The sequence below is a fragment of the Leopardus geoffroyi genome, chromosome B4 (assembly GCF_018350155.1).
Source record: "Leopardus geoffroyi isolate Oge1 chromosome B4, O.geoffroyi_Oge1_pat1.0, whole genome shotgun sequence".
NCBI classification, from domain to species: Eukaryota; Metazoa; Chordata; class Mammalia; order Carnivora; family Felidae; genus Leopardus; species Leopardus geoffroyi.
The window spans coordinates 16,726,199-16,738,228 of NC_059341.1; positions in this window are offsets into that span (position 1 = coordinate 16,726,199).

The following is a 12,030-nucleotide window of genomic DNA, read 5'->3' on the forward strand; positions in this document are numbered from 1 at the left end:
CCCCACCCAAGACTCGGAGCTGACAGCCGTTCAGAGGCATTTTGTTGGAGGGAATGGAGGCCGACAACCTATTTGTGTTGCAAAGACTCAAACTTCATACCACATACAACTCAGGGAAGAGAAGCACTTTCCCATCTATTTCTGGAGCTCTTTTAGCTTTGCCAACTCTACCTGCGTGTTGTCTTTTCAAATATCCAGTTACTGTCATAGCCCTCAGCAAAAATTTTGAAGTTGACAATTTCCTTGTCTGTGTTTTCCGCCAGACTTTAGTTCTTTAGTTCAGGGTAAAACGCTCTCTCTCACTCATGTTTATACTCTTAGAACCTAGCATTTAAAAATTTGTTAAAATGAACCGTCTAAAAAACAAATCAGAGGACGTCATTCCCCTATTTGAAATATTTTGTTTCTCCCTATTGCCTTCAGGAAAACGTCCAAGTTACTTAACACAGAATAACTTAATAAATGTGTGATTTGTTCTGTTTTGACTTCTCCCATCGCATTTTCATTCCCTCTTTGTGTTTTACATTCCAACCAAATCAGACTGCTTGTGTATTTTCCTTGTACTATTGCTGTGTCTCACCTCCATGTGTGTGCAAGGTGGTTCCCTCTATCTGCCAAGCCTTGGGCATGACTTCCTTGAGAAGTTCTTCCCTTGTTCTTCCTCCTAAGTCTCCCCAAATCCAGTGGGATCCTATCACCATCTTTTCTCCTTCCATTGAATCTCTATCATGGTACCCATGACTCATATTATATATCACTGTTTAGACAGTGCTCCTTCCCACCGGACAGCGATCTTCTTGAGAACAGATACTACCTTTGATCATCTTTATATCTACAGAGCTGTGATCTTGGCTCTTAGAAGGCATTTAGTAACTATTTGGTGAATAAGCACATAAATCAATTAAAGTGCTTTGGCAACTGAATTGAAAATTCAACCAATATTTCAAAGTTGTTTCTTTTTTAATGTTTTCAAAGTCTATTTGAAAAACAACAGAAAACCTCACAGAGATACCATATTGCTTTGTCTTCACAAATAAGAAACAGATCTAATTTGCCTAAATGGCAGTGAAAGGAAGGAACCATCTCCATTTGCTTCTTACGAGCTGATTATCTGGTTACCTTATAGATTCCTAAGTTAGCTGAGGTGGGTCTAGAAATACAGCTTCACTTTGTTTTAAACAGCTATTTATGGTGACCACTGTTAATCCTTGGTGGAGATCTGCAAATCTTTAGGCTCCAAAGAATTACTTCGTATGAGTTTTTCTTGTGTGTGTGTTTTTTAATGGTATATAATTCTGTGTTCAGTATTGTTTTAATGCAAGACTTTGAGGAAGCTTCGATTATCAAGAGATTAGTATCACCTCTTAAATTTCTCTCCTGGCATAAAATTTATAAATCATCCTTCATATCGGAAACCTGTTGAGTAGAAGAGACCAGTCTAATGAAACCCCAGCCTAATCTTTTGGACGGGATCACAAGTAAGATATTCAAAGTACTTACCTATAGTTGTACAAGTATTAGCCTTGGGTTTTTGTAAATTACTTAGAAAGTCTTTTCGTTATTATCCTTATAGTGTCACTAGATGGATAAAATGGTTAGCCTTGTGCTATGGACTAAACGCTATGTGTGTCCCCCCTGCCCCCCCCCCCCAAATTCATATGTTGAAATTCTAACCCCCAAGGATGGTATTTTTAGGTGTGGCCTTTGGGAGGTGATTAGGTCATGAGGGTGGAGCCCTCAGGAATGGAATTAGTGTCCTTAAAAAAGGACCCCAGAGAGCTCACCTCACCTCCACCATGGCAGTACAGAGTAAGAAGACAACTATCTATTAACCGGGAAGGGGGCCTTCACCAGACACTAAATCCTCCCATAACTTGATCTAGGATTTCCGAGCTTCCAGAACTGTGAGAAATAAAATTCTGGTATTGATGGGCTACCCAGTTGCAAGTCTTTTATTTTAGCAGCCCAAACAGACAAAGACACCTTGGTTTTCAGGAAAGGTAACGCTAGTGAGCCACTGAGAGATTCTTTTGCCAACCGCCCAGGCTGCATCTAGCTGCAGAACTCAACTGTTGGTGTGCCCCTGTTCAGAGTTTCCTTCGTGACTAACACGGAAAAAGATAGGTGAGACCTGTGACCAGATTGCGGTTTAGGTATGGTGAGGGGTTCACGTAAGAAGCACATGAGAGAGTGCAGTTGAGAGTGTCTGCAAACAGTAAATATCTATGCAAACAGTAGATTATTTCATTCTGGACGATTTATTTAAAGAGGAGACACACTCACATTTGAGCTCATTTAATAGTATTTGTCTGATTGTCTAATTACATCCTACATCAGGGCTATTGTTGATCTGATGTCAAAGCCTTAAAAGTTAAACAGAGCTCTCTGAAATAGACATGTAATGTGATTATATACAACTCCGCGTACAGAATCGGAGAATGCTTGGCCTGCAAGGAAACTTTGATAGCTTCCAGCTCAATCTGTTATTTTACAAAGGTAGAACTTAAAATACCAGGAGGCTAGTATAATGTGGTGTGATCAGAAGTATGTTTGGGGGAAACAAAAGTGTTGGCAGCAAGGGAAAGAGAGCTACAGAAAGAGGTTTGGAGAAACTGACTTGGCTTTGGGGGGAAAGGAGCTGGAAGAACGAGAGAAAGCTGTCCAGGCACAATGTTAGAAGGGGTGCCACAGCCTCCATCCTAATTCCAGACGTTTTCTTTCCAATTAGCATTAAAGAATCCCGAGTCAGACGGGCTGGGGTTTGAGGCTCTGATCAGGTTGATGGCTGGGTCACTGCATCTCAGAATTAGACCAGTGTGTCTGAATTTCAACATCACCCCCAAGTCTCACTCTACGGTTGGCTCATCAGAAGATTTGGGAATCCAGGAAATGGAGATTGGGGCATCACCCTGACCCTGGCCCAGGGTGCTGCACTTGGTGAGTTGCAGGGCTGAGCCCAGAGCCCAGCTCTCCTGACTCATCGTCTGTCATCCACGCTGCCTGTCTATTTTGAGTGTATGTTCTGGTATGGTCTTCTTTCTGGGACCTTCGTTGTCTCTTTCTTCAGCCAGAGCTTTCCTTGCAGAAGGACTAACGATACTATTTATGTAACTCTATAACTGAAAGCATGAGAGGTTTGGGGGAATCATTCTACATCTACATCATATCACATAAAGGGAACAGCTAACCCCCGTACCCCTGCCAGCCCTGGGACAACCACCTTCATTTGTGATGTACCCATGTGTACCAGGCACTGTGGTGGGGCGGGGGGGGGGGGGGGGGGGGGAGGGGAGGGGATCTACTACTTGGAGGAAGTTATTCTTACATGAGTCCACTATTGTTTAGAGAACATATATAGCCACATATGGGTATCATTCAACATTTCAAATGAATTTACTTCTTCATGTCGTCTGTTCAGTGATAATGAAATTTGTTTATTACTTCTGGCTTCCATAGCCTGGCATATTGAAAGAGCATGGGCTCCAAGGCCTGCCTCTGACACTTGTTTGTGGTGGTAACTTGAACAAATTCCTTAACCGCTTTGAACCTTAGTTCCCATGTGAGGCAGATGTAACACTTTCTGCCTTGCAAGGTTGATATGGTATATGGAAGAAACATAACATAGTCCCTAGAATATAATAAGCGGTCCATATACGATAGCTGCCATTATATTGTTGCTTTTGTTAATAATATTTTTTATCAGCCCAGATATAAGAAAATGGCTGAAGACTAAACTGAGTTCATTCAAAAGCAATAATGATATTAACATTAGCGACATTCGCCAAGCACTTTCTATATCTTGGGCACTGTTTTTTAATTAATTGCTTGTATTATCTCATTTAATCCTCACAATCACCTTTACTACCTAAAATTCATGATGAGAATCAAGGAGTAAATACGAGTAAGTAGTTAGCCCAGAAACTGGCGTAGAGTAAGTGTTATAAGAGTTTATTAAAGTTAAGAAGATAAATACTATTATTTTCCTCATTTATCAGATAGAGATGTTGACTCCCGGAGACTGTGACTCCGCCCACGTCACGTGGCTAGTAAGAGGTGAAGCTGGGACCCAAAGCCTAGCAAGCTAATTCCTTCATTCGTCACACTGAAGTGTTACAGCAAGTGGTACTCTCATTTCCCACAGAGCAGACGTTTGTGCCCCATGACGGAACGGAGGGTTACCTTCCGTAAACTGGTTGAGTTGCCTTTGCTCTTTCCGCTCACACAGGGACCTTGAAAAGTCTCCATTCCCTCAAGAGACCACACCTTTTCCATCCACACTGTATCTCGCAGGGTAACCCAGATCAGAAATCGACATGCCCTCTTCCCTGAGTTTCTCCTAGAATGTTCCTAAGTCCCCTTTTGCACAAATCTCTATATTCTTTGCCCCAAATCTCAGAAGACGCGCTCCTAAAAATGTGCATTTGTGTTACATAATCATACAGGAGAAGTTTGGGACACATTACCTCCTAGGGGCCTGTGTCCGGGCAGCCAGTGGCATGACGGTCGGAACGTTCGCTCATTGTTAATACAATCATTTTTACCTTTTCTTCTGCGTAGCCCATATTTCATGCATTTCCACAGAAAGCCTCCTTTGGATTCCAAGCCTGTTATTTTGATCTGTACGATAAGAAAATCACTGTCGTTTCAATCCGTAGCTCGCGGGGCCTGCTTTGCTTTTTTTTAAGGACGATAAGTTCTTAAACACAAGCGAGATGAAAACCATACCGCGCTTCCCTCGGGGACTATTTAAAATGTAAAATATAAATATTTCTTCTTTGAATGTACTTAACTTAGCAAGCCTGTGTCTGGTTTGTGTCCTTCCAGTCATCGCACTGACGCTGTGTTTGCTGTTCCTTCATTTAGCTGAGTGGAAATGAGCTGGAGAAGTGAAAATCAGCACTTCAGCCCTTTCTGCGGAGCAGAGCGCGTGAAGCTTGCCAAATCTTCCTTGATCGCATAATGCCTCTCAGATAAGGTTAACTCTGCAGTAGGCCTTGCCTCGTGGTAGTGTTTTATGGTGACAGATATGCTGGCTCAGGGTCTCTTGGTGTAGTGGGTCCGGTGTCAGGAAAAGCCAACAGGACAGTCAACTTTCGGGGGCGGGCCACACGTCACCTCGCTTGGCTCTGCGTTTGGGGCTTGTGGTCTTTGCCTGGTGAGGCCCACCTCAAAACCACCCCACTCCCTACCACTCCTGCCCCTCACCAGGGTGTCCTGAGTAATTTGTGAACATGGAGAGACTAAGAGAGTGGTAGCCTCTCTACCTTCTGGCATCTTCTTACTTCACCGAGCTTAACTGCCATACTTCAGGTCAGACTGAGAGTCATGTTCTTGCCTCACACAGTGTTTAATTTTTTTTTTTTTTATGTTTATTTTTGAGAGAGAAAGAGAGAGAGCGAGCGTGAGCAGGGGAGGGGCAGAGGGAGAGGGAGACACAGAATCCAAAGCAGGCTCCAGGCCCTGAGCTGTCAGCACAGAGCCCGACGCGGGGCTCAAACTCACAAACCGCGAGATCATGCTCTGAGCTGAAGTTGGATGTTTAACCAACCGAGCCATCCAGGCATCTCTCTTTTTACAGGTCTTTAGTTATGAGAAAAATCAGACAATGAAGAAGACTCTCTGGCAAAGGAATAAAATGTCTGTTAAGACGGGGGACGCTCAGGGGGTGCTTGAGTGGCTCGGTCAGTTGAGCATCTGGCTCTTGGCCTCATCTCAGGTCTTGATCTCAGGGTCTTGGGTTTGAGCCCCACATCGGGCTCCGTGCTGGGTGTGGAGCCTACTTAAAAAACTTTTAGAAGACAAGGGATACTTTAGTACCCCAGAGACAGCACCCAGTGGGAAAGTGGCTTCTCAGTCTCCCAGCCACTGGAACCGTTCCTCAAGCACAATCTCATGAGGAAGCCCCATTAGAATGGGAATGGGGTGGGGGGTGGGTAAAACAAATTTCATATAAAATTAGCATTTTAACCATTTTTAGAGGCATAATGCAGAGGCGTAATGACATTCCCAGGATGTGCTACTCTCCTCACTTACATGTCCCACCTGGTCCACCGCCCCACCAGACACTCTGTGGCCATCAAGCAGTAACTCCCCATGCCCGCGACAGCCTGGGTAGACCCCAGTCTACTTTATGTCTCTTTGAATTGGCCTATTCTAGGTATTTCATGTAATTATGCTGCATTTGTCATTTTATGTCTGGCTTATTTCATTCAGCATAATGTTTTTAAGATTCATCCATGTTGTAGCAGGTGTCAGAACTTGAGTATCTTTTTTTTTTTTAATTTAAATATAATTAACACACGGTGTATTATTAGTTTTAGGGATTCACCGATTCTATACATTACTCAGTGTTCATCAAGTTAAGTGTTTTCTCGGGCACCTGGGTGGCTCAGTCAATTAAGCCTCTGACTTTGGCTCAGGTCATGATCTCACAATTGGTGAGTTTGAGCTCCACATTGGGCTCTGCACTGTCAGTGCAGAGCCTGCTTGGGATCCTCTCTCTCTCTCTCTCTCTCTCTCTGCCCCTCCCTCCATCTCTCAAAAAATAAATAAACATTGGAGCCCCTGGGTGACTCAGTTGGTTGGGCGTCCGACTTCGGCTCAGGTCATGATCTCATGATTCGTGGGTTCAAGCCCCATGTAAGGCTCAGAGCCTGGAACTTGCTTCAGATTCTATGTCTCCTTCTCTCTGTGCCCCTACCCTGCTCATTCTCTCCCTCTCTCTCTCTCTCTTTCTTTCTTCCTGTCTCTCTCTCTCAAACATTAAAAAACAATTTAAATAACTAAATATTTTTTTAAAAAGATAAGTGTACTCTTAATCTCTTGTATCTTGTTCATCCCCTTCATCTATTTCTTTTAATGACTGAATAATATTCTGTTGTATGCATATACTGTTCTGTGTTTATCCACTCACCCCCTGGTGGACACTTGGATTGCTTCCACATGTTACCAATTGTCCATAATGCTGCAATGAATATTATCACACAAGTGTCTGCTCAAGTCCCTACTTTCACTTGTTTTGGGTTTACCCGTAGGAGCGGAATTGCTGGATTATTTGGCAATTCTGTGTTGACCGTTTGTTTGAAGAGCCACCAAACTGTTGTCCACAGCAATTGTATCCTTTTACATTCCCACCAGCAATGTGAGGGTTTCAATTTCTTCACATCCTCCCCAACACTTATTATTTTCCATTATTATTGTTATTATTATTCTTATCACCGTCTTAGAGGGTGCCAAATGGTATCTCATTGTGCTCTTCCTTTGTATTTCCCTAATGACTAAGGGCGCTCAGCACCCTTTTGTGTACTTATGGGTTATTTGGGTATCTTCACCGTAGAAGTATCTACTCAAGTCCTTTGCCTTTTTGAAGTCAAGTTTGTGTCTTTGTTGTTGTGACTTAGGATCTCTTCATATATTCTGGAAATATGATCAGGTATATACTGGATACATATTTTGGAAACATTTTCTCCCATTCTGTTGGTTGTATTCTCACTTTCTTGATAATATGCTTGGATGCACGCAAGTTTTTAATTTTGCTGATGTCCAACGAATCGACTTCACCTTTAAAATCTTTTTTAAGTTCTATTTTTTTTTGAGAGAGAGAGACAGACAGACAGAGAGAAGGAGCAGGGGGAGAGGCAGAGAGAGAGAGAGAGAGAGAGAATCTTAAGCAGGCTCTGCACCAAGCCTGACACGGGGCTCATTCTCACCACCACAAGATCATGATCTGAGCCAATACCAAGGGTCAGACACTTAACTGACTGAGCCACCCAGATGCCCCTCAACATTACCTTTAGCTGCTTGTTTGTTGTTGTTGTTGTTGTCTATCTCAGTATCCATAGCCAAATCCAACCTTACAAAAATTTACCCCATGTTGTTTTTGAACTTTTTTGAAGACTTATTATGTCTCTGGCACCTCCCATATATAATCTTATTTAATCCTTGCAGCAAACCTATGTGGTATTATTTATTATCTCCTTTTGATTGATGAAAACACTGAAGCTTAAAATAATAATTTTCCCAATATTGTGCCACTAGTAAAGTGATAGAGTGGGAATTTGAACTGGGGCATCCAAATTCCTAATAGATACTAATGTGGGGGGTTCAAGAATGAGATATCATAATTTATCTGATTTCTCAGGAATTTCCCCAAACTATAAGTTATGCTTCAAATACTTCCAGCATTCTTTATGCACTTTACTCACTAGTATGGGTATCTAAAATTTTGTGTTTGATGAGTAAGAAATATTAAGTTGAGTAGTATCTTTAAACCACAGCAAATGTTCAAATGTTGGAAAATGCCAGAAAACCACACTGGCTAGTATTCAAATAATGTAATATTTGGATCTCCCAAAAAGGTGAACATAACTATAAAATTCATGTGTAGACATTGCCAATTTAAGGATTTATTTGCTTCTAAAGTTGTTGTTTCTTAGAACATCATCTATAGGACTTAAATAAAGCATACGATGTGTATAAACCTACTAATATTTATTTTACGTGCCAGAATGACTCACTCTTAGCAGCAGGCAAAGTCAGAAGCACACACGTATAGCAACAGCTACAAGTAAGACTGGCTGGTTAGATCATAAATATTCCCCTTCTACGTTGATGGCTAAGCTTTAATTTTTGCTGGAGAATTATATTTTCTCCTTTCCCCAATTTCTCAACGGATCTTCCCCAGGATATAGAAATACATACAAATCTTTTGAGAAAGGACAAGAAAGAATTCTTGCATGGAAACACTACTTAGAACCAGATCTGGATTTTTCCCCTTAACACCCGTATTTTTGCTGCTGCTACATCTGGCAGCCTCCCAAGAGAGGCTCAGAAGGAAGAGGAAAAGGAAAAGAGCCCTCAGTTGTAGGATTAGGAGGTGTTCAGTGTAACACGTTGAGAGTGTTTCTTGTGTGTATTTATTTCCTATTTCTGTCGTAACAAGTCACTACAAATGTAATGGCTTAAATTAATGCAAGTTTATTCTCTCAAAGTTCCGGAGGTCAGAACTCCCGAATCAGTGTCACTGGGTTAAAGTCAAGGTGCCAGCATGAAGGCTCTGATGTTCTCTGTACTTTGAGCGTCTGGTGGCCACCTCTGTTCCTTGGCTTGTGGCCCCTTCCTGATGATCAAAGCCAATCACTCCAGTCTCTTTCCATTTCGGGTCACCTTCTCCTCTTACTCTAACTCCTTCCTCATCCCTCTTTTAAGGATTGCTGTGATTGCATTGGGTCCTTTGGGTAATCCCGGATAATCTCCCTCTTCTAAAGCTCTTGACATTAATCACATCTGCCAAGTCCCTTTTGCCCTACAAGGCAAGATTCACAGGTCCCACGAAACAGGAAGAGGACTCAACTCAGGGACCGTAATTCAGCCTACTGCATTGGGCATGGTCTACACTTCCAGTGAGAATGAAAGGCAGATGAGGGTGGCCAGGACCTAAGAACAGGGGAGCCCCTACGGCAAGGTATGGAAGAATGTGCCCAGGTGCTAGTAATCCTTCATTGTACTAGGGCGAACTCAAGGTCTAAGACAACTCCACAAGCTCATTTCCTGCTCAAGGTCAAGAGCTGGCAAGAGGTCTGAATCTGACAGTGGGCCCAGAGCTCCTGCTTAGGTTTAGTTTGAAGAGAAGATCTGGTCTCTTGCCAGGAAAACAGAGATGGATCAAGTGTGTCTGCAGGGCTCACAGGATAAGCAGAAGAACCAGTTTGTGCCTGCGCTGGGAATTCAGAACGTGGAAAAAATGCAAAAGCATCGTTCTTTCGGCCTGAGGGTTAAGAGAGTGTGGGTTTTAGAAGTCGTGTTATTCCAACCTGGGATGGTAAGCTCTGTGAGTAGGTGAGCTGAGACCCAAGAAAAACATGAGGTTCTCTGTGGTTAGAATTAGGAACAGGCCCAGGCAAATCAGATTTGCAGAAATAGGGATTTAGTTATTCTTAAGGCCGTTGAACATTTATATCTGGCACGCATGTACACGTGCACACATAGGGGTGGGTGAATTTTAGAAAGTATATATATTTTATTTATCTCCTCTCCCAAGTGGTACATTGCAAGACTGTCTATAGCTTCCCGATACCCAAACCAATATGAATGTTGCAATAATTATACTCAAATTCTTCTCCCTACCAATCCGCGTGAGGATTTCTTTGAACGTATACCCGGAACAGGACAACATCAGTCTGACAGCTGACAACATCAGTCTCCATTTCCTCCAGCAGTGCATGTGCATGAGGATTCAGATATCCCTACATCCCTGTCAACTGTTGTCATTTTCCATCTTTCTAATTTTGCCTGTTTATTAGGGGATGTGTCCTGTCTCAGTTCACTATCACATCATTGTTTTTTGTGCTCCTTAGTCATGTGACTTTCCTCCGCTATAAATCGCCTTGTCGTATCCTTTGTTGACTTTATATTGGAATTGTTACTTTTTCTTTGTTGATATGAAAGTGTCTTTTGTATGCTCAGACATTAACCTTTTGTTGATTTTAACCATTGCAGATCATTCTTCCATTCTGTACCTGTCTTAATTTTGTCCATGATGTGCTTTGCTGAACAGACATTTTTAACTTCAGTGTAATCGAACTCATTAAGTTTGAGATTTATTGTTTGAAGATTCATTTGAAGAATTCTCCCCATTGTGGGGGTGCCTGGGTGGCTCAGTCAGTTGAGCATCCGACTTTGGCTCAGGTCATGATCTCACAGTTTGTGGGTTCAAGCCCCGCATGGGGCGCCACACTCTCAGCACAGAGCTTGCCTGGGATCCTCTGTCTCCTTCTCCCTCTGCCCCTCCCCTGCTGACTCTCGCTCGCTCGCTCTCTTTCTCTCAAAGAATAAATAAATTAAAAAAAAAAAAGGTTTCCCCGTCGAAAGTCACAAGAAACATCCCATTTTCCAATAACTTCAGGTCTTTAATCCATGTGGACTCCATCTGTCTGGTGTTAGCTAGTAATTAAGATTTATTTGCTTCTGATAGTAGGTCCGCTTTGTTAACCGTAGCTATACAACAATCTATTCTTTCCCCATTGATTTGTGGTACCAGTTGACTATATATTCAATTTCCCTATACACATGGACCTGCCTCTGACTTCTAGTTTCTATTTTATTAGTCTCCTTTGATGCCAGACTGTACTGTTTTTATTACTGTTATTATGCTAAGTCTGAATAATTGATACATGTCCTGCTCATAGATTTTCTTTTAAGAATAACTGTCAAAGACGTTCATTCTTTTTTTTTTATTTGAGACATAATTCACCCTATCGTAAAATGTTCCCTTTAATGGTGTATAATCCCATGGTTTTTAGTGTATTTGTAACCATCGCTATACTCTGATCAGAACCTTTTTCTTACCCTAAAAAGAAACTTAAAAAAAAATCTTTTTTTGATGTTTATTTTTGAGAGAGAGACAGAGCACCAGTACGAGTGGGAGAGGGGCTAAGAGAGAGGGAGACCCAGAATCCGAAGCAGGCTCCGGGCTCCGAGCTGTCAGCACAGAGCCTGACATGGGGCTCCAACTCACAAGCTGTGAGATCATGACCTGAGCTGAAGTCGGACGCTTAACCGACTGAGCTGCCCAGGTGCCCCTAAAAAGAAACTTTATACCCACTAGTGATGACTCCCCATTTGCCTTCCCCAAGCCCCTGGCAACTTCTAACCTACTTTCGATCTCTATGGATTTACCTATTCTGAACATTTTACTTAAATGGAATCATACTGGAGCACCTGGGTGGCTCAGTTGGTTAAGCATCTGGCTTTTGATTTCAGCTCAGGTCACGATCTCATGGTTCATGAGTTCGATCCCATGTCAGTCTCCATGCTGACGTTACAGAGGCTGCTTGGGATTTTCTCTCTTCCTCTCTCTGTGCCCCTCCCCCACTTGTTTGTTTTCTCTCTCTCTCTCTCTCTCTCTCTCTCTCTCTCTCAAAAATAAATTAATTAAATGGAATCATACAATACATGATCTTTTGTGACTAGCTTCTCACTTTGCAGAACATTTTCAAGTTTTGTCTGTTAGTATGTATCATTAGTATTGAA